The sequence below is a fragment of the Dermacentor variabilis genome, chromosome 10 (assembly GCF_050947875.1).
Source record: "Dermacentor variabilis isolate Ectoservices chromosome 10, ASM5094787v1, whole genome shotgun sequence".
In the NCBI taxonomy this organism is placed as follows: domain Eukaryota; kingdom Metazoa; phylum Arthropoda; class Arachnida; order Ixodida; family Ixodidae; genus Dermacentor; species Dermacentor variabilis.
The window spans coordinates 51,234,340-51,255,155 of NC_134577.1; the positions used below are offsets into that span (position 1 = coordinate 51,234,340).

General features: G+C 48.7%; 1 protein-coding gene and 1 non-coding gene across 3 annotated transcripts in view; one reads left to right on the plus strand and one right to left on the minus strand.

The window, feature by feature from the left end:
• Positions 1 to 20,816, plus strand: part of LOC142560538 (membralin) — a 235,722-nt gene that overhangs the window by 29,658 nt on the left and 185,248 nt on the right. The window lies entirely within an intron of this gene.
• On the minus strand, positions 20,208 to 20,280 carry TRNAR-CCU (transfer RNA arginine (anticodon CCU)). The gene has a single exon. It is a non-coding gene; the product is annotated as a tRNA-Arg (tRNA).

Genomic DNA, 20,816 nt, shown 5'->3' on the forward strand with positions numbered 1-20,816 from the left:
CGCAAGGCATACGGGAAGGCGGAATATAATTTTGTAATTTCGTTGTCGACGTTGCGTAATGTTTTTTTGATCAACTGTGAGAGTTTCTGTATGTGACCGCTTTGCAGAGTCACAAAATGTCGGTTGAATCCAGAAGGGCGGAGTTTTAGGCAAACCCGCGTGGTGTGTGTGCCCGTTTATTCCAAGCTTGGCTGGACCGCGCCGTACGCGTACTCGCAGCTCCAGTACCTAAGTCGAATGCCTCTACTACGAAATGACCGGTATAGCGAAGGATTTTGGAGGTCCCAGTCACTGCGTTTTAAAGGCATTTGACTGTATGCGCTATTGTGCCAGATTTTCGTCTTTTTCATTTCTTTTTCCAACAAACTCTGTGACAAAGGACAGGTAAAAACCGGGCCGCGGGCGCCCCCGTGGAGGCCACGGACGCTGTTGTCGTGGCATTTTGTGTTACGTCATGGACGCGCATATAACGAATGGCGGCGTGTTTGCGTCTCAAATTTCATTGTATGCGCGAAGTGCCCGGCAGTCGTGACGAGGAAAGTCCAGGAGATGCGCAAGGACCTCTCACGCCAGCGTCGATGTCTCTGCGCTGTCCTTTGCATGACGTAATCAGGGCAAGATCCCCAGCGAGAAAAGTGGGTTTGAATGAGCCCAGAGTAGACAGGCACACGCCGATTGCGTTTGAAGATACGATAAAGAGAATTATTCAGTCGACATTCGTACGTAGTATTTCTAGAAATACAAATAAGCTCCCCTCAACGTGGGTAGATGTTTGGTATATAGGCACGCAAAAACGAAAACCGGGTAGCTATATAGGTGGCGATGCCGCTTTGGAATTCCCCGCCGTAGCTCCCTGTGACGTCACAGATGTGGGCAGCGTCTGCCTGCAGCGCTGTAGCTAAATTTGCACTCGGAAGTAACGAGAGGAGGTAACTAGTCAATTCCGGGTAATTCTCCCGCATGTGAAGCGCTTGGAACACACGAGACCGCCTGGAAATCCGTGACGTCAGCCTTCTAGTTTCAGACTTGATTTCGTGCGCTCGTAATCTACACTTTTGTCGCCAAATTAATTCAGATAGAACTTTCAATGACTTATGGCTTGCTGTTATTGTTTAATGTCGTTTAGCCATTGAAATAGTGTATATATATATATATATATATATATATATATATATATATATATATATATATATATATATATATATATATATATATATATATATCAGCCTTACAAAGTGCTCCATTGGATGCAGCGCGAAACCACGCCCAAATAGAGCGTATACGAGTCCAACGGCGCCGTGGGTACAATGTAAAACAAGTTGCACCTTTAAATGTGAATAAGGGTGGAAAACGGCCCACAACTCGCACCTTTACATCTTTTCGGTTGCAAGGAAGGAATAATAATAATAATAATAATAATAATAATAATAATAATAATAATAATAATAATAATAATAATAATAATAACAACAATAATAATTTATGTTTAAGCAGGTTTCGTTCGTGACCACCAGTATTCTCCTATATGGGAAATGCAACACTCCAGACCGTGGCCCTCGTCTTGGGCCGAACGAACGCGCGAGAACGAATCGACCACTGCGCCTTTGAATAGTGCGCGCATGCGCGAAAGCGCCGGAGCTTTTTACGTGAAATACCATTCCCGCAGTGACGGCATGGCACGGCCAACGACGAGCTCTCCTTAGCATGGCGATCATCAATATTTGCGTTTGTGACAAGCTTTCGAAAACTTAGTGAACGCTTTCTTTCTTTCTTTCTTTCTTTCTTTCTTTCTTTCTTTCTTTCGTTCGTTCGTTCGTTCGTTCGTTCGTTCGTTTTTCAGACTATTGAAAAGAGATGGCAGTTCAATAAGGCCGTGTCGGAAGTTGTTTCAGTGCAATGATAAAGTATAGTACCACTCTGTGCACCGGTGGGTATATATATATCGTTTCGATCGTTAAATGTCCGAGAGCGCACACAAGTAGACGGGAGGGTTGCGTCGCGAACAAAAGAAATAAAAAACGTGAGGAAGAAATAATCGGAGGCGGCTCCTACACTAAAGGGCACAAAGTGCTCGACCTCGATCCCCCCCCCCCCCCAAAAAAAAAGAAGAATTATTTATCGATCTCCCCCTGGGCTCGCGTCGCACAGAATTCATTTGCACGGATCCATTCATCTTCACTGACGGGGGAAAAACCCGTCATCGGACGGTAAAGGGGCACTAATTAGCAAAATAAGTTGAGACTGTATTAGTAATTATTACCCTGTACCACAATACTAGAAAACGAGACTCTTTAACTCAAAGAGGAGGCTTGAAAAGCTAGAAAATTCGCAAGAAGGTCGACTAGCTGGCGACGCCACCGGGAGGTTCGCGCACTAGCCCGCCGTGACGTCATGGGTTTCCAGGGCGTGTGCTCCTGGCGAATTCTTTAATGGTATCTGTTTGCTATATGCTGTATGGCCATATATTGCGTTGTGTTCAAAAATAACTACAGAGTGAACAAGCCTAAAAAAACAAAACAATGAAAAAAAACATTTGCTTGTACACAATGGCCCGATTGCGAAACTCGACCGTGAAGTATACGTGATGTCGCATGGACCGTTGCTGGGCGTTATCTAATCGCTATCTTACCATGAAATTAACATAGATACAGTTTTGTACAGAATTTATTGTTTCTCATTATTTTCACGTTAAAACCATTTGCATGGCCGCCACACGCGCATCTAATACCGCAAATACCAACGGTCGATGTTGGAAATACATCTAGCGTAGGAGGCCCTCTGTCAGTCGTGCGCACGCTGGACGTTCGACGTAATTCGAACCAGCTTTTAGTAATAATGATAAAAAGTGGTGGAACTTAGGCGGTTGAGCCCGATGACACACTTCTTCGTAGTTGTCCGTATATAAGTCCTTGAGTGTTTACTGAAGTACGATCGGTGAGCTAATTAACAGAGTTCAGTTGTGCAAAATTCGAAATATTCGTTTTGGGGCATACGTTTAAGTGGAATTAAAACTTGCGTGTAAGCGGTGAAAGGTAACAGTACACGGAACGGTATTGGGCGCTGTCCTAAGATTCCAGTGTGCGGTATACTTAGAATGATTCCATCTACGTGTGTTAAGGTACTCCAGTTAAATCTCTATTTAATGAAGTCAGTGGGACGCAAGAATTATTTCGTGAACTCGAGGACGTCGCTTAATACTATTAAAGCACTCACGCGAATAGCCTTATATTTATTTAAGATTAAAAAGAAATTTTTGCCTTCAGCGTGTGTACGCACTTATCTTGATTATCGTAGACAGAGAGCCCATTACACGTGCCTTAATTGTGTTCTTTCATGAGGGCAGCTGAACAGTTTCATGGCGCCCGTCAACTGAACCTTCCCAAATTTCGTTAAATAGGCCGAGACTTTCAGTGCACTTCGTTGCTTCGAGGTTTTCAACGACTACGCGTTGAATTCAATGAATATTCAATGGTATTCAATGAATACGCGTCGGATATTCGAAAGCACTGCGTTATTAAAATTTCGTTGAATGATGTTTTCTTAAATCGAGGTATGGATGCACAGTCGAACTTTGTTATGACGAAGATGCTTGTGCACTAAAAATAGTTCGATATATTAGGTAATTCTATATACCCGAACTAGTCAATAAGAACGGAAACCCTTATTTGTTACGCGCTTGTTATGTACGGATTTGTTGTCCCGTGTAAGAAAGATTCAATTGAAGCAAGGAAAACATTGGCTGAAAACAAAACGATGCCTATAGATAGGCAATAATTTTTATGTGTGACTTGAAGTGTTTGTCAGCGTCACTAATTAACGGTGTTGTCGATGTACCTGCTCCAGTTCACTTGCCTCAATGTCGGCTACAGTATCAGTGCAACTGATTCACTTTAAGTGCATCGACCGCAGATAATTACCTCTCCTGAATGCTTTGCGTGCAAGCTTTTTTTTTCGGGGGGGGGGGGGGGAGGGGTGTCGTCACTTCGACATTTAATGTCGAAGTGTCGTTATGAGGTAGTAACAGTAAACCCTCATTTCAGCGAAATCGCTTTATTCGAAATATCGCGTTATTCGAATTTATTTGTGCTACTGCATTGTTATGGCTCTCTTATGGCTTTTGCGGTTTTGATGAAATACCGCTTTTAAAGAAGTCACTTTCCTGCCCCGATGACTTCGTTGCAGTGAGATGTTACTGTATCTTGCATGAGTATCGGTCAGAGCTTTTGCACGTTCGATGTAGGGAATAGCTCGATTTGTCCAGGTTCATCACTTTTGGGTCTTACTGTGCTCATTTCCCCCGCGTTCGCGCATTGTCTTATACTGGTAACACTGCTGCGAAAGTAGGTTTAGGTTTCGTACACCGGCACCCTGCAGTATAGCGATGTCCTGTGATCCGATGCAATTCGCATACGATATCGGAGTGTTATAGACGGGTCACACTGCAAGAGCTGCGCCATCGGATCGTTTTCCGATCGCCCATAAGCTTGGACGCCTTGCCGATTTGCAAGCAATCGGCTCCGCTTGCGACATTGTCGGCACACCGCTCGACGCTGTCGCCTACCAGCGCGGCTTCCCGGCGCACTTGCGGTCTCACGAACATGGCTGGCGAGGCCGGATGCGTGTCTTGCCTCGCTTCGATTGCCGGCTTTTCCAGTATGTGTAGTCCTCGCCTATGTTTATCAGTCTAATAATCCTGTGCTTAACGCCGCAACGAAGTCATCGGAACAGAAAACTGACTTCGTTAAAAGCAGTGTTAATTAAAACCGCGGAAACTATATGTGTTATGGTAACAGGGTAACACAAAAACTTCGAATAATGCTTTATTTCGACCAAAGCGATGTTGTGGAAAACAGGATATATATATATATATATATATATATATATATATATATATATATATATATATATATATATATATATATATATATATAGCGAGAGAGAGAGAGAGAGAGAGAGAGAGAGAGAGAGAGAGAGAGAGAGAGAGAGAGAGAGAGAGAGAGAGAGAGAGAGGGTCTGGCCGGCACAGCAGCGCAATTAGGTGGCGGGGAGGGTCTCGTTAGGTATTCCGCACCAGCAGGTGTGGCTATGGTCTGAAGACGTTAATTTATGCCGATGTCGCTATACCAACAACATTCCGGTATAGTGAATTGCTGGGCTAGTTGCACGGTGCGATATTTTGAGCGAATTAGAGTGCTAAAGTGGTGCACGGTATGGCAGCGTATAGAGCGAACTTAATCGACGGAAAGAGCGCTCTCTTGCAACGGTGGTTCATTGGAAAGCCATTCCGACGTCGTCAGTATAGCACACGTACGCTGACAGCGGGAAACAAGGAAATAGAGGTCAGGAAAAAAAGAAAGGCAACTTCGCCCGTAGGGCGGAGCATTGACTGCGTGACTGCGTTGCTCTTGAACTTCTCGGACGGTGTTCTAACTAGGCGTCGGTCCGACTTGACGCGGACTCGACATACGCGGGTGCGCCAGAATTTCTGGAAGCCTTAAAGGTGTTTTAATACGCCGTGTATAGGGCCTGTATACAGCGCACAGACGCCACTATACGCTGCCCGTAAGGAGCGGCGCCGGTAAAAATTACATCGCTTTCAGGTTTGAGCACTGACATTATCTTGCAGTTTTAATGTTTACTAGTCTGAGAACGTATAAATAAGATAAAATGTATGCGGTGGGAACGTTATGTCTCGCGACATTTGTTGCGGGCTGCATGCCATTCTCAAAAAATTCTTGGGGCAATAATATAGTCGAAAACGTTAAGACCTGGTACGAGGTACTTTATAGGATCGAATATTCAGTACGGGTGCCAGTACAACTCACATATATATGAGTAAGCATTTAGCTATTACACAACTAAATATATGCGCAGCCCCATTGGCGACGATGATGGCGAACATTCGCTTGGAGTGCACGTGCGTATTGCTATCGCAACAAAGAAAGGGGTACGAAACATCCTTCCCTCTGCCGTGATGGGCCGCCGTGCAGCGCACGCCAGGCGTGCTCCTGTGGACGATGTCCAGACGCCGCGAACTCGGCCGACAGAATCAAGACCCTCGTGTTATTACTCCCGCGTACACGCTTCCAAGCAACTTCGTCACGTGATAACCTCGCCACTCGTCTTGTGTGTATATACACACACCCAAGCACAACGTAGCGCGATCAATGACAGACGTACGGCGCCACTCGCTTGCGTCTGTCACGTGACATGGCGGGTGTGGAGGCGCGGTCGGCGCGGGCGAAAAAAAAAAAAAAAAAAGAAAGGAAAGTGAAGCAAAGCGAGCGTCTTTTCCTGTCAGCCAAGTTCTCTGCCGCATTTACGTATGCCGCACTTTAGCGCTTCCCCTTTCAGAAAATATTCCGGCGCATATGTCAGTTAACCGCAGTAAAATCTGCGAAGTAGTTCGTCGATATTTGAAAACCGTGGAAACGTGGGGGAAGCCGGGTGACAGCTACGATTTAACATTATTTGCTCTACGCATGCTTACTTAGCGCTTCGATTTTTCTTTTTTGTTAATATTTGGGGGGGGGGGAGGGGTTAGAATGGGTACATACTTGATGTTCGAGTATGTGTCAAAGGTGCTTTATCCTCTGAAATAGAAAGTAAGCTTCAGTTGCAAGCTCCTAATTGTACCGTTCATTCTATATGGTTCTTTATACGCCCTATCTTTTGTTAAGCATTTTATTTCCACGATAAATGTGCATGCTTTTTTTTTTTCATCCTGTTCAAGTTGAATTTGCGTGCTAGTCTTACTGAATCATTATTAGTTCTGCAAGAATGGTGCATGTTGTAGCGGTAGCTTGCCAAGGCTACGAAATCGCTCGGTAAATAACAATGGTAAGAACAGCGACCGATCTTCTTTTGTGCGCTTTTCCTGCAGGAAATTGATTTACACGGGCAAGTGTACAGCAAAATCCGTGACATAATCTTCTAAAAACCGAAGACAACATCAGGGACGTAATCGTTTTTTTTTTTTTAAGTCGGGTATTGATACCTACTAACACGTATACAACAGCTTCTTTCTTTCTTCCTTAGTTTCTTTCTTCTATATGCTATAAGAGGTGCTGAAGGCGGCATTTTCCGTGCACGTGGGGAAAGTAACCGTATCCTGATGTACCAGTGAAAAAAAAAAAAAAAAAAGAGACGATTGTCTATGACGCGGATATGATCGACTGCAACATCGTGTAGATAGTTGGACGTGTTGCTGCTGTACATCTTGAAGTTGTTTTTTTTTTTTTGTGAACCCGCGATATATCCGAAACAGACTTCACGGTGTCTTTTCGTCTTATACATCGACAGAACGGTGGAGATCAAGATTAAACAAATAAATTTTCGTATGTTTTACGTGTCAGAACCACGGCTTGATACGAGGCACGCCGGGGCAGGTGACTAGGGTTTAATTTCCACCACCTGGGGTTCATGAACATGCACGCATTGCACGGTGCACGAGCGTTTTTTTTTTTTTCATTTCGCTGCCATCGAAATGTGGCTGCCGCAGTTGGGAATCGAGCCCGCTACTTCGAGATCAGCAGCGCGCAACGCTTATAACCGCTATAAGCCACGACGGCCCCATATAGCGTCAATCTTTACGAAGTGCTTAAGAAAGCACGTATTCTCAGATGATATTCAGAGGAGCATGGATGCTCTCCCTCCAATCAGTGATGATGATTACGATTAATTTGCATCCCTTTTGAAGCGTGGTGGTGGCAAATAGTCACCTAGCCTGCTTGGTTTAATCTGGTATGCTATACATATTTGTTATCCTAGCGTTTTTGTATACACCTGCTTAACCTTTTTTTCATTTTTTTTCAGTACTTCTCTATGTGCCTTGTACCGCTACATATGCCTGTAAGGGATCCGTTTGTATCAATCCCTTCCCTGTTTTTTTTTTTTTTTTCTCCACCAATACTCTAAACGTCTCTTGCTTATCTCGACTGTTGACCGGTTGGTGCTTCTGTCCACTTTAAATCCAATCGCTTCTGGAAGGAGTACGTTGCGTACTGCCCGAAGGAGTACGTTGCGTATCGCGTACGCTGCGTTGCTGCCAACCATTTCGTTTAGTCTAGGTGAGGGGACGCTCAGGGGAGGGACATTCTAGAATACGGGGGGTGCGGGGGGTGAAACCGCTTCCACAGACTGTTCCGAACGCACGTGATTTTATATTCCGGATGAATATTTTACGTAGCTTCCGAGCTAACCTTAAAAGGACTCCCAGCTAATTTTGTAAACACTGAAGGCATTGTGCGTTATACAGCCCACAAGCGGTGAGTCGTGGGGATAGACAACAAAATTGAGTCCCAACTGCTCTCGCTCCTCGGGCACAAGGACGCGAAGCTTGCACGCTCATGTGATGCGCCGAAGTTGACGCGCAGGAAGTTCTGCCTGCGTTCGTGCGGGAAGCGGTCGCTTGCTTTAATTAATGGTAACGCCCAGCGCATGTAGGAAAGTCAGGGGGCACGCGCATGCATGGCTCACTTCGCCGCCGGTATACGTGCAGCTGTCGGGCGCGTTGTCCCGGATGACGTCATCCTCCCGTATACCAAACACTTCGACGACACCGCGGCGACACTTGCGTGCGTCATCGTCTGGAAGGATGTTTTTCGCGCTTTGCTGCACGTAGTCTGTCTCGCGGGAACTGCGCGTGCGCGTACGAGATCTTGGTCGGTTTACGTGTCCGGAACCACCCGCGCCGCGCTAAGCTCGAGGTCGTGGGTGCGATCCCGACTTCGGCGGCCGCATTTCGATAGTGGAGAAATGAAGGAACGCTCGTGTACTTTGATTTCTGCGCTCGTTTGAAGCAACCTCAAATGGTCGAATACCCCCCCCCCCCCCTCTTCACACACACACACACTGTATGTGCGACCTGCCTCATAATGGTATCCGGGTTTTGGCACGTCAAACACAGGAATATAATCACTGTGTGAGCCGGGACAGGGAGATGGAAGCCGGACCAATGATAATTCCGCGTTCTCAGACACCGTGCTCTGTCTTCGAGCGGTATCGGGCACTACTGCCCTTTGGGCAAACTTCCGATTTCATCATTTGCTGTTCGATGTACAACGTCGTATAATTCCATAGATGTACTCCCGTGGTGCGGGTCATGGCCTTCATTGCCTCACGTAACATGGGAGAGCGCCAAAAGACCTCATGCCATTAATTCACCTTTGGTACTCACCTTGCTAAGGGAGCCCTGGGAGGCCATCCTCGCTCTTGCTGACCTCGAGGCCCAGAAGGGCCTCTTGGACCAAGCTGGGCGGGTCGCGATGACCACTGGAGTCTTGGAATAGGGACCCACCCTGCACCGCTCCCTTTCGCCACTTTTGTTTTTTTTTTTGCCTCATCAATAAATGTTTATTCCTCCTCCTCTCCGTTGGTATACTACCTAGTATGTATACTGTCTCTGAATCTTCGCATTGCGTTTTTAACACACTTTTCGTCGCCGATTTTCGTCGCGTGGACGGTTTATCGCTTGCTTTCTTGATTCTTTTTCTCTCCACTGCAAACAAAGTATATATAGACGGTACGCTTCGCTGACAGTTTTCGGAGATTCCTGCTGCGCGAAGTTCGCTTGAGAGTAGAACCTTGTCCAACTGGGCCCCAGTTGTCGCTTACTGAGACTCGCGTGTCTGGCGCGAAAATGTCGGAACATTGAGACGCATAAACAGCATGCACTTAACATGCAAACGATGTACTGTACTTTTGAGCTGTTGTTTTATGGAAACAGGTTTATTAAAACGCTTGTGCATGCGTGCATGCGTCTCGTCTCATAAGTCTTCTACGTCCGGGTCGTATAGTGCTGGCGCTACAGCTAATTAGTACACCCGCGGTTAGGAACTGTTTAGCTAGGCAACCTCTGAGCAGCGCAGCCGTATGGCAACGCTTCATAACGCGGAGTGACCGCTTCGGTCCAAGCGCGCCGCGCTGCGCTCTACCATCTGATGTAGAGGAGTATGGACCAACGTTCTGCGAGGCACGACACTTTAACGCTACCACATCGAATGACCTTGCTTGCCGACGAGGTGCTGCATGACTTTTCTTTCTCTTCTCTTCTCTTTCTCTTCACTGTCACTACGGCAGTGCAACTTGCGCACACGTTTCGGTTCACTCGAGCCGCATGCCGCGCACCTCTACGCTCTCTCGAAAATCACGTCGCCCATACCGCGCGCGCCGAATCGCGTGGGCTTTCGAAATCGATTCCTGCCGTCTTTAGCGTCGAACTGCTCCACTGAACCCGAACCGAATCGAGTGGCTGGCGCTCGCGGCTGCTGTGCGTTCGTTTCCTCCTCCCCGCCTGCTTTCTCGTTTCCCCTCCGACCCGTCGCGCGTGTAGATTCTTTTCGACGCGCCGCATTATGCAGCGATCGACCCGTGACGACGTCGCACCGAGCGGAGGGCCCGGTTGCGCGGCTTTGACGACTGTCGAAACCTTGGCAGCCGTACGCTGCCGTCGTTACGCGCGTGGCGCGTTTGCGCGCTGCCGAAAGCCCCGCGTGGTGTTGTACCCGGTCGACGTGGCCACCGTGCTCCCTGAGTGCGCGTCGTGCTTTTCTTTCGGGGGGCTCGCCTTGCTGCGTCGCGATTGCGCGCGCACTTACGCGTGCTTCCGACGCATGCGCAATGCGCTCGCACCACATGGGTTGTCCCGATTGATTTGCATGTTTTTTTTTTTTTTTTTGTGTCCCGAAGCAATGCCGAGGCTGCGAAGGATGCCGTTGCGGAAACCTGGAGTTCTTTTTAACGTGCACCTAAGTTGGGTGCACGGTCGTGTTTACGCTTATAACACTCCAAGAGGAGTTCACAAAGAGTTGAAATATATGTTCGAGCAGTTAACAGAAATTCCCTAGTTCAGTTTTCCACTAATTCCCTTGTGGCACATATTGCAATTTACAAATTCTAGCCGGGGAGTTCGCAAGGCGGATCCACCTGGAACGAATTTTCAGGATGACACCAGTTTCGAATTGTTAAATCCCGAACTTTGCGGAGAAACGTATTGGTGTTCCAGTTACTTTTGCGCTCTAATGCGTAAGGCGACATTTTGTTATGAAAATAAGTAGAACGACAGTGCATTCTCACGGCGCACGTCTCGTATGTGGTGTAATCCACACAATTCTTTTCAAGTGGATATGCCTTGCAGTCTCACCCGCTAGAATTTTTAAATTTCAGTATATGTGCCACGAGGTAAATGTATAGCTAAAACATAATTAGTGATTTTTTTTCTTAATTAGTATATCATCCATTTCACTTTTGTTGTGCAAATAATGTCCGCCTCTTCTAGGAGACCATGCGGCTCACGGACTAGAATTGTGCCGTTTGCCACAGACAATTAAAAAAAGAAAATTTTGGAAGTGTTCGCCGAAACGGCCTGTATTGTGCAACTGTCCCTTTTTATTCGGTCCACCTCGTTCCTGTTATTCAGTGTCGCAGCAAACTTGAAGACGGGACCCCACGGTCGCCTGTCGTCTGCGTGCACGCATGGCCCGCGCGCACAACTTGACGCTATCTGTGTGTGGTGGCCGTCACGGTTGGACCCGCTTCGCGGATGGCCGCGTTGTCGCGCTCGCTCCCTTCGCTGCTGACCCCGAGGGCGCCATCGCTTCCAGCCGCAGCGCCACTGGGCGGCGACTGGGTGCGGATGCCGAGTAGTATAGTGGGCCGTACGCGGTCATTGCGGTCGTTGGACGGATTCCACGGGAAGCCTAGATTTCGACACCTGAAAGTTTCGTGGCGTAGAACATCGCCTATACTGTAGCGCGTAAGCGTATACCGGAACGCCGGAAGGCGCATACATATATACGTTATGTACTCGAGGACAACTTTCGCTGCGCTGGGCGATCCGATGGCGCTGTCGGCTTGACGTAAGCGAAACCATGTTTCTTCAGTCGAGGAGTCAAGCGATGTTCCTTGTATGTGGGCAAACGCGCAGAGCAGTTGTTCACTGTCACCGTCACAACTGCCGTGGCCACTATCACCCACGGAACAGCGAAGTATACGAGGGCATGAGCTGTGGAGCCACGTGCCGGCTTAGATGTCCCCACCAGCGCTATAAGATGCCCTTGTCTATACTCCTGCGCGCCACGTTTTGGCGCATAGTGTAGCAGAAGAACGTTTAGCAGTAAATGGCATATCACTTTTAAGCATGAAATGCTTTTAGCTCCCGTTATTGGCGAGCTTCAAGTGTCCTTGAGCCAAAGCCTGAGCTGTTATCCGGGCATCGTTGCGAGAAGAAAACGAGATCATCCGGGCAACCACTCAAAACTTAAAATACTTTCTCTGGCTCTCCAACTCTTTGTACAGGAGCATACGCTAGGTACTGCCCAAACAAGTTACAAAAATGTTGCTTCCAAGTTCTCCGTAATGTTTGTTCACGATATCATTCAAGCTGTAACTTCTAGTGCGCTGAAATTTTATTTGTCTTCTCCAGCAGCGATGTTCAAAAGGCAGATACAGGGCACCGTACACTTCATTGTCATCTTTTAGCACTGAGAAAGGGTTATCTGCGCTCTTTTTTTTTACGCCAGTGGTCCGTGAGTTCTGCGGCGCTGGTTTTGCGTCGTCTCGAGAGATGGCGCCACGCGACGTGGCTCCTCCTCCAGGCGCTTTTCTTCTAGCTGGGCAGTGCACTTTCTCTCGTTGGCGTCTTTCGCTGCTTGTCGTGCCGCCTTCAGCCGGTTTTCTTCTTCTATAGCTTGGCAGCGTCCACGTGGACCAGTGCACAGTATGGCGTGGTGCGGTGTGGTGTCGTGGGGTGTGTGCCGTTGCGAACGTGCTTTACACCCATTTTTTTGAGTGTGGCTAGTATCATCTCCAACCAATCTGCTTTGCCGCGGTAGCCATTTCATGCTTACATCTGTTCGATTACGGGAGAGCCAGCATTTGCTTTTTTCGATATCTTTTTGTGCCATCGAGCTTAGCATTCTATATAAGAAAACGTGCTAAATTGGTTTTGATGAGCTGCCCCAGCCGGGACATGTTTCTTGTGAACGAGTGTTTCATGATGCGCCTATTTAGGCTTTGCGTTGGCCCGATAAACTGTTTCGTGTTGCCCGTCCCTTCAAGTCTCGTGTTTTGCTTGCGGCAGCTTCCCAAAATCATGCGTCCTAGGAGTTGGTTTGCCAAGGGATGCTTGGAAGACGGAGGAGGACAGGAGCGGAAGAGGAACATGAGAGAGAGAGAGAGAGTAGCCGCTTGTCCCGCGCGTCGTGAAAATATCGCTCAGCGCGAAGCATTTGAACGTTTGAGCCGCAACTACATTCAACGTATTTCGCACTATATAGGGTGTCTCAATGCGCACCTCCTCCACAGCTCGCGAGGAGGACATCGAGCCACCTTATTTCGGACGTATTTACAGCGCCATCCGGCGTCGGCGCGGCCGATTTACTCGGCGCGATGCTGCGCACACTTTCCAATTACAGCGGATAAATTGTGCGGTAACGTATACGTGTTTATGGCTTCGTTACCAGCGAGGGCTTCGTGTTGCCTTGTGTGTGGACGGCGAGGTGGACGAAGCCTACGTTGCAAATACGCCCAAAGTGTGCTCCATGCAGCTACCGGTGTAACTTCGCTCGCGGGTGCACATGCATCTCAGTAAAACAGCATCAAGAACCGCAAATAAGAAGCAAGTAAACAAGTAAACGCCCTCCTTCGCCCCCCCCCCCCCCTTGGGCGTGCGCGAAGGAGGGCGTGGCGACGCGCGCCGCCGCGCTTGCTGACGGTCGTCGCGCGTCGCGTCCTGTCGCGTGCTGGCGCGCGACCCAGACGTGTGCGGCTATTTGGAAAGGGCAGAGGTATATGGGCCGCCGTGGGAGGTAGAGGCTCCTGACGACCCGGTGCGCGCTCCCGTTTCGTTCCGTCATTGAGAGGGACGCTGAAAATCCTATAGGCGAGCTGCGAGGAAATTTCACTTCGGTTTGTAAGCTGGCTTTGAATGAGGACGTAGTTTTTTCAAATTACTATGGAGGGAAGTAAGGCGCTGCGGTGATGGGTAGTGCATGGACTCGTCTCATCTTCATGCGTGTGGTTTCAAAACGTTCTCGTGGCGTTATGTGTTGCGCGTGTGTTTCCTAAAATATCCAGGCAGTCGCGCATTTTCTAAACGCGTGGAGGCGGTAAATGCAGCGCCACCCGCCGTGCTATATAGGTTAGCTCATTGTGGCTACGGCGTCGCGCTGCTGATCTCGAGGTCGCGGGTTCGATGCCGGCCCTGGCGGCTGCGCATTCCGATGGGGACACAATGCAAGAGCACTCGCGCACCGTGCATTGTGGGTACACGTTAAAAAGAAGAAAAAAAAGAGACCCCAGGTGGCCAAATTTAATGCGGAGCCGACGATTATATACGGCGTGCCTTGTAACCAAGTCGTGGTTTTGGCACGTGTACAACCTCAGTGCTTAATTTCTTTTTTGAACGAGTGCAGCGCGTATGCAAAAGCTGGTGGGCCTTGGCGCCGTATGCGGCTCCACGGGGCTTACGCGAGGCTGATCGTCCTCTGTGCGTTCGTAGCGAAATGCGTGTAGGCTAATTACATAGGACGGGGAATTGGCGATGACTCGCGGGATACGACGGTTTGGTTACTAATGTACTGCTTGACATGTGAACGTAAGACCACGAAGCAAAAGAAGGCATGATTGCGATGATTCACTCGAATTCCTTTAAGGTATGTGCTCATATCCTGCTATACTATACGTAGCGGTATAGTAAAAAAAAATAAATAAAAGAGCTAACGAGCCGCGGTGTGCCCTTTCGTATTGCTAACCGTACCTAGCGCAGTTAACCCCGTCTCGATGCAACAGGCGCCGCTTTATGTATAGGTAACGAGTGGCGGGCGAGGGACTTGCTGTCGCACGCAAGACAGCCCTGTATACCCTCTTATACCCGCGCTTTAATGAGCTCGACCCCCCCTCGCCCTCCTCCCGTCCTCTCCCCAATTTGACAGGTGAAGATGGATCAGGAAGTGCGTGCTTTTGTGTTGCTGACGTCGCCTGTCTGATCTGCCAACTCGTCTCCCACGTCATATGGGTACGTCAGTATACGCGCCGCATCAGCAGTCCGCTGTACGCCTCGAGGCTCTGTTTGTCGGTTTTCAGCGATCGATGCGAAGCGCGCGTTTCGCCTGTGCGTCTGCTGATTTAGGAAGCCTATACCTGGCAGGCCATTTCGAGCTGTTGTCCTGTAACCGAAGGGGCAGGTTCGAGTCCCAGTTTCCAACGATATGCTGCATCTCTTTATAGCGAGAATTTGTATGACCTCCCCCCTCCCTTCCCCCCCCCCCCGTGTAATCTTGAAAGACGGCGAGAAATATAAGCAATGTCTGCAGGAAGTCGCCACACACGAAGGCGAGATTTGTCCCAGAAAGGCCACGCTCTCACTGTGGAGCGTTGCATGCGAGGCCCCCGTGCTGCCCACCTCAAGTACACGTGCACTCTCTCTCTCTCTCTCTCTCTCTCTCTCTCTCTCTCTCTCTCCTGGTGTACTCAAAGCCTGTAGAGGAGTGCTGAGACTTTCCGCATATGTCTTTGTCGCTGCCTATAGGCAGGCAGGCTTTATTTTATTTGGAATTCTGACTATGGGTATGCGGTGCACACATTTGGACGAGGTGAATTACGCGGACTGCAACTACGACAGTGCTAGCGCAGCTCGTACGAAATAACAGTAGCAGTTATGCGAAGCAAGTTTCTCTTGCTCGTTTAGTCTTAGCTCATGCGCGGGCCCTCAGCACAGGGTACGCACACGGTCTGCTTCGCTGCTGAGTTAAGCGAAGTCAAGCTGAGCTCAAGTGTAGTTTACATGTTTTGTTATCCGTGCTGACGCAGTCATGCCAAACCCGCAGCCAAGGACGTGTTGGCTGGCGAGATTAACCATAGCGAGATGTTTTCTCTTTCTTTCATTCTTCTTTTCCCCCGAAGCTATACATAATGGATGATAGTATAGTGCCTAGGCCGGATACCGCGTTGCGCGGCCCCCTGCACTACAGTGCACAGATAGGGGAGGAGAAAACACGGATCAACATATGCAGCTGCAGAACTTGTTGGCATGTGACCGTGAGTGAGTCATCGAACCTGCAGCAGCTGCGCGTCTGCGTCCCGTATGGACGAACGGCACCGGACGCCGATGCGCCTGAACGTGTTCAATATGAGCGGGAAATAAGTTGTGTTCGAGTATGTGGTTGGCCAGGGTAATTCGTTGAATAAAGGATTGTCGTTATCTGTATCAGAATAAGCGCTACGAGGAGGGCAACGCAGCCCGATAGCGGCGGAAACTATAGATGGATTGATCGATTACTTTCGATAAATTGCGGACGTAGGTTGGGGCTGGCTGCACGATTTTTTTTTAAATTTTTGATGGGGATTAACGAATCAAAGCGACGCTTCGCGTATAAGAAACGCTGCTATGAATTTACTTCATTTCTTATAGGGCCGTGTATTTATAGCAGGTCGGGTGAGCTTCGTCATGCGGTCTTAGAACTCTACCCGTTTAACTATTTTCGTTTTGTCGGAGTTGATGGGACGAGTTTTTGGGACGCAATAGAAATTGGGGGGGGGGGGGGGCATATTTAGGTGAGAATGAAAAAAAAAAAACACGTAGAAAGCCGTACAATGGAGTGTGTGTGTGTTTGCGTATGCAAAAGCCGCTTGGGGACGATATTTCTGAAACCGCCTTCTGTTGCACTAGCGTCGAGAAAACACGTTTCATTGTTCTCTAATCTGCGCAGAGTTTGCTTCCGTGCGCATGGCATGGTATAACAAGACTCGCCGCTGAGGCGCGCCTCCCCTTTTGTATGTAAAGGGGGGCGTATGTCAAAAGATGCGACGGGTAGAAGAGGACAGTCCAGGCGCTGATTGCGTTGCAGGCCGAAGTATGATACGCATATATGCATGCGCATGTGGTCTGTAATGTGTGCCAACCGCGTGCGCATGTGTCCGCATGCATGAACCACGTTTAGACCTCAACGCCCTGTCCACTTCTACGTTCCCGGTCTTTTTACTGCGATAATAGGAACCAAGTGAGCCAAAACCGACTGTCCCTGTAACAGTTCTTGAAAGAAAAAGGGCTGCCGCCGAAACAAATTTTTGCTTTTTTTATTATTTGCTGGCTCGTCCACCCACTGACTAGGAAAGGTCGCCTGTTTGCGAACGCCTGTCGTTCCCACGAAGTGCGCCTCAGAACAATACATCCGCCAAAATAATAGTATACGCGTGTAGGCATGGTTACGTTTGCAGTGTAATAATTGCTTACCGATAATACGTTAACTATATTCCCTATTGCCGTGCGCGCAACGGTCTCGTCGTTCGCCCGTGCAACCCACGTGGTCTCTCTCTCATTCTTTCCGCCAAGTGGGCCTGACTTGTCTGACCGCACCTGCGACCCAGTTGCGCTACAGCGTTATGCATGTACGCGTATACGTGCACGCTGACTTGTACTCCGTGCACATGGTGTAGCGTGTGTTCCGGGCTCTGCGGGCGGCCATTTGTTATCGCCCAGCAGGGAGCCACCCTGTTTTTCTTCTATTACACGCGACCGATGGACGGACGGATGGGCGGCTTTTCCGCAAAGCACGCGTCGAGTTCGTCGTCGCCGCAAGCAGCCGCCGTTCACGAGGCGCCTCGCATCGTCCCACGGTGGGCGCGGGGATCGCCGTTTAAAAATAGAACTGCTCATTTACGCTCAAGGGGGGGGGGGGGGGGGGTTCAGCGCGCGAGACGAAAGCGAAAATTGCACCCAGCTTGGACCACGCACGTGCTCAAAACAAATGCCCCAGGTATAGTGGGCCATTTTAGAGTGCGCACTGTGTCGCAGCAGCAGTGTGTTTGTAACCCCCTTCCCCCCCTCAGAAGAAAGAAAGAAAGAAAATTCCGGTCACGCGTTTTGGGTGCACCCATCTTTGCCCAAGATGATAAAGTATTTTGTCCAGTAGTCTGCTACAGCCACGTGCTATTAATGTGTTTAAATAACACATTGCCCCTTTTCACGCTGTGTTACTTTTTCATTCAGTGTTCCTTACCTTTGCCACACAAGAATTCACCCAACCGTCTCTCCGTTTTCCCCCATAACCACGTTCTCACTCACCTTTCCGCGATACTAATTATTTAAGCCAAGGCCTCGGAAAGAGTAACTGTATATATGCGCCCTCATTCACTTCTGGATGGGTGCTGCAACATACTAGCAAAATATATTTGACATAGTTTCTGCGCTATCTCCGCACGGGACGCATGTATACAGCGTATGCAAGTGCGCCGGTCAATTGGTGTAGCATTCTCGGAGGATAAAGCAGCTTAACGTACAGGACTGTAGACGATCACTCGTGTTTCTTCTAGCTCTCTGTGCTTTGTTTGTATTGCGCTGATTTATACTTGGCGTGTGTAGTCGTCAACAAATTTCTCACGTTACACCGCGTTCTCGAACACCCTTGATCTATAGCCTCGAACGATGGGGCGCTGCTGTTTGAATTGTCATAACACGTTTGCCTCGGTTTCTCTCCAATTGCTGTTCGGTATAGTTCCATCGCTCTTATCCGGTATGCTGCTTCTGAATCCGCGACCTGTTTAACGTTCTCTTCTTTTTCTAGTTCTTGTGTGTGTATGTATGTATGTATGTATGTATGTGTGTGTGTGTGTGTGTGTGTGTGTGTGTGTGTGTGTGTGTGTGTGTGTGTGTGTGTGTGTGTGTGTGTGTGTGTGTGTGTGTGTGTGTGTGTGTGTGTGTGTGTGTATAATAATAATAATATTTGGGGTCTTACGTGCCAAAACCACTTTCTGATTATGAGGCACGCCGTAGTGGAGGACTCCGGAAATTTTGACCACCTGGGGTTCTTTAACGTGCGCCTAAATCTAAGCACACGGGTGTTTTCGCATTTCGCCCCCATCGAAATGCGGCCGCCGTGGCCGGGATTCGATCCCGCGACCTCGTGCTCAGCAGCCCAACACCATAGCCACTGAGCAACCACGGCGGGTTATGTATGTATGTATGTGTGTGTGTGTGTGTGTGTGTGTGTGTGTGTGTGTGTGTGTGTGTGTGTGTGTGTGTGTGTGTGTGTGTGTGTGTGTGTGTGTGTGTGTGTGTGTGTGTGTGTGTGAGAGAGAGAGAGAGAGAGAGAGAGAGAGAGAGAGAGAGAGAGAGAGAGAGAGAGAGAGAGAGAGAGAGAGAGCGGTGGCAGCCCAACTCGCATCTTCGGCTTTACGCGTGCAATACTCCACACGCGCACGCACGCACGCCGACAGTCGCGCCACAGGGAAGTGCGCTCGGGAAAGGAGGCAGCCGTCCGCCGTAACTTTCAGCGGCGTCGCTCGAGCGTCTCTGCTCGATTCACGTTTTCGCAGCAAAATAAGTAACGCCCTTCGCATGTGTGAGGTGGCCAAAGCTCGAGGCATGTCGAAGAATAATTATTGCTCGGGGGGGGGGGGGGGTGGAAAAAAGGTAGCTCGGGGCGAGGACTGCTGTCAGCTGCTGCGTATGATGTTGTTGCTCGAGGTGGCGTTGGAGCAAGGAATCCTCCAACCTCATCGACGAATATGTCAGGTCGTAGTAATGACGGAAAAACGGTTTATTTTACATTAGTTACATGGCTTCAGTTACGGAAGCCCATTCCACGCAGGAGCTCTCATCAGGACACCTCGGCCCCACTGCACGAAAAGTATCCGCATTTTAGTACCGTCGTCTTCCCTAGGCGACTCGACTAGGGAACCTGATGACTGTATCGCAGCCAATCACGGTCGTCGAATCGGTTGCGGTACCACGCCCATAATATCGCAACGCTCCGCAGCACCCGAACATCTGAAGCATCCGCTCACCCGAAGCATAAAATAGGGGACGGGATAGCAACCTACGAATTCACGGTCGCTACCGGGCTTCGGTAAATTTTGACGTTGGCCCCTTTCATAATTAGTATTGTACCACTGTATTGTGAAATCTGCACTTTATATTTTGTGCGAAGGTTTGAGATCTGCGAACACGACGACGGCGTACGATATGTCTTAACGTAAGTCTGAACTCGTGTTTGACTAAGCTCGCGTATTCCTGAACGTACGCTTCAATGATACACCATTTGAGCTCAATGCGAGAAGTGGTTCCGAAGTCTGTGGAAACGGGTATGTGCATTCGCATTGCGAACGCTTGAAGAAAAAAAAGAAAATGTATGAAATGGTAGTGGCTCTAAATGTGCTACGTTAGAGTGTATCTTTTTAGGCACGGAAAAAAAAAAGAAAAAAAGTTCTACCCTCGGCGGGATTCGAACCCGCAATCCCCGGTTTAGGAGACCGATGCCTTATCCGTTAGGCCACGAGGGCGACACGTTGGAACTTGTTCTTGGCAGACATCGCTAGCGTACGCCAGCTTGCCGTTCTCCCGGTTTTCTTACGGCTGGAAACTTATTATGCTTTTCTAACTTTGGTTTATGTTGGCCTCCTTCGTATTTTAGTAGGGGTGTGCGAAGAGCAATTTTTGAGGCCGAACAGAATGAGAATCGAATAGTGCCAAAAACGAATCGAATATCGAATAGTTTTCGAATAATAAAGGAACAGCCGTTATCGCGAATAATATGAAATTATGTTCACATCCCAGTATTCTTAAGGTTAACGCGTTTTTGCCATCACGTAGTACGTTATGAAACGTTGTTTATTAAAAGCACAAGCGGAGCATTAGAAGCAAACAAGTAGTTCCTTCGCATGCACAGGGCTGTTCAGACAGTGCGAATGATCGCTGTACAACCTGTAACGTATAGATACGTAAGTAACGTAGCCTGCTCCAATGCACAAGTTCTCATGTTTTATGTCTTGCACTATGTAACCCACGGAGGTGAAAATTTACCGCACTTTGGCTCAAA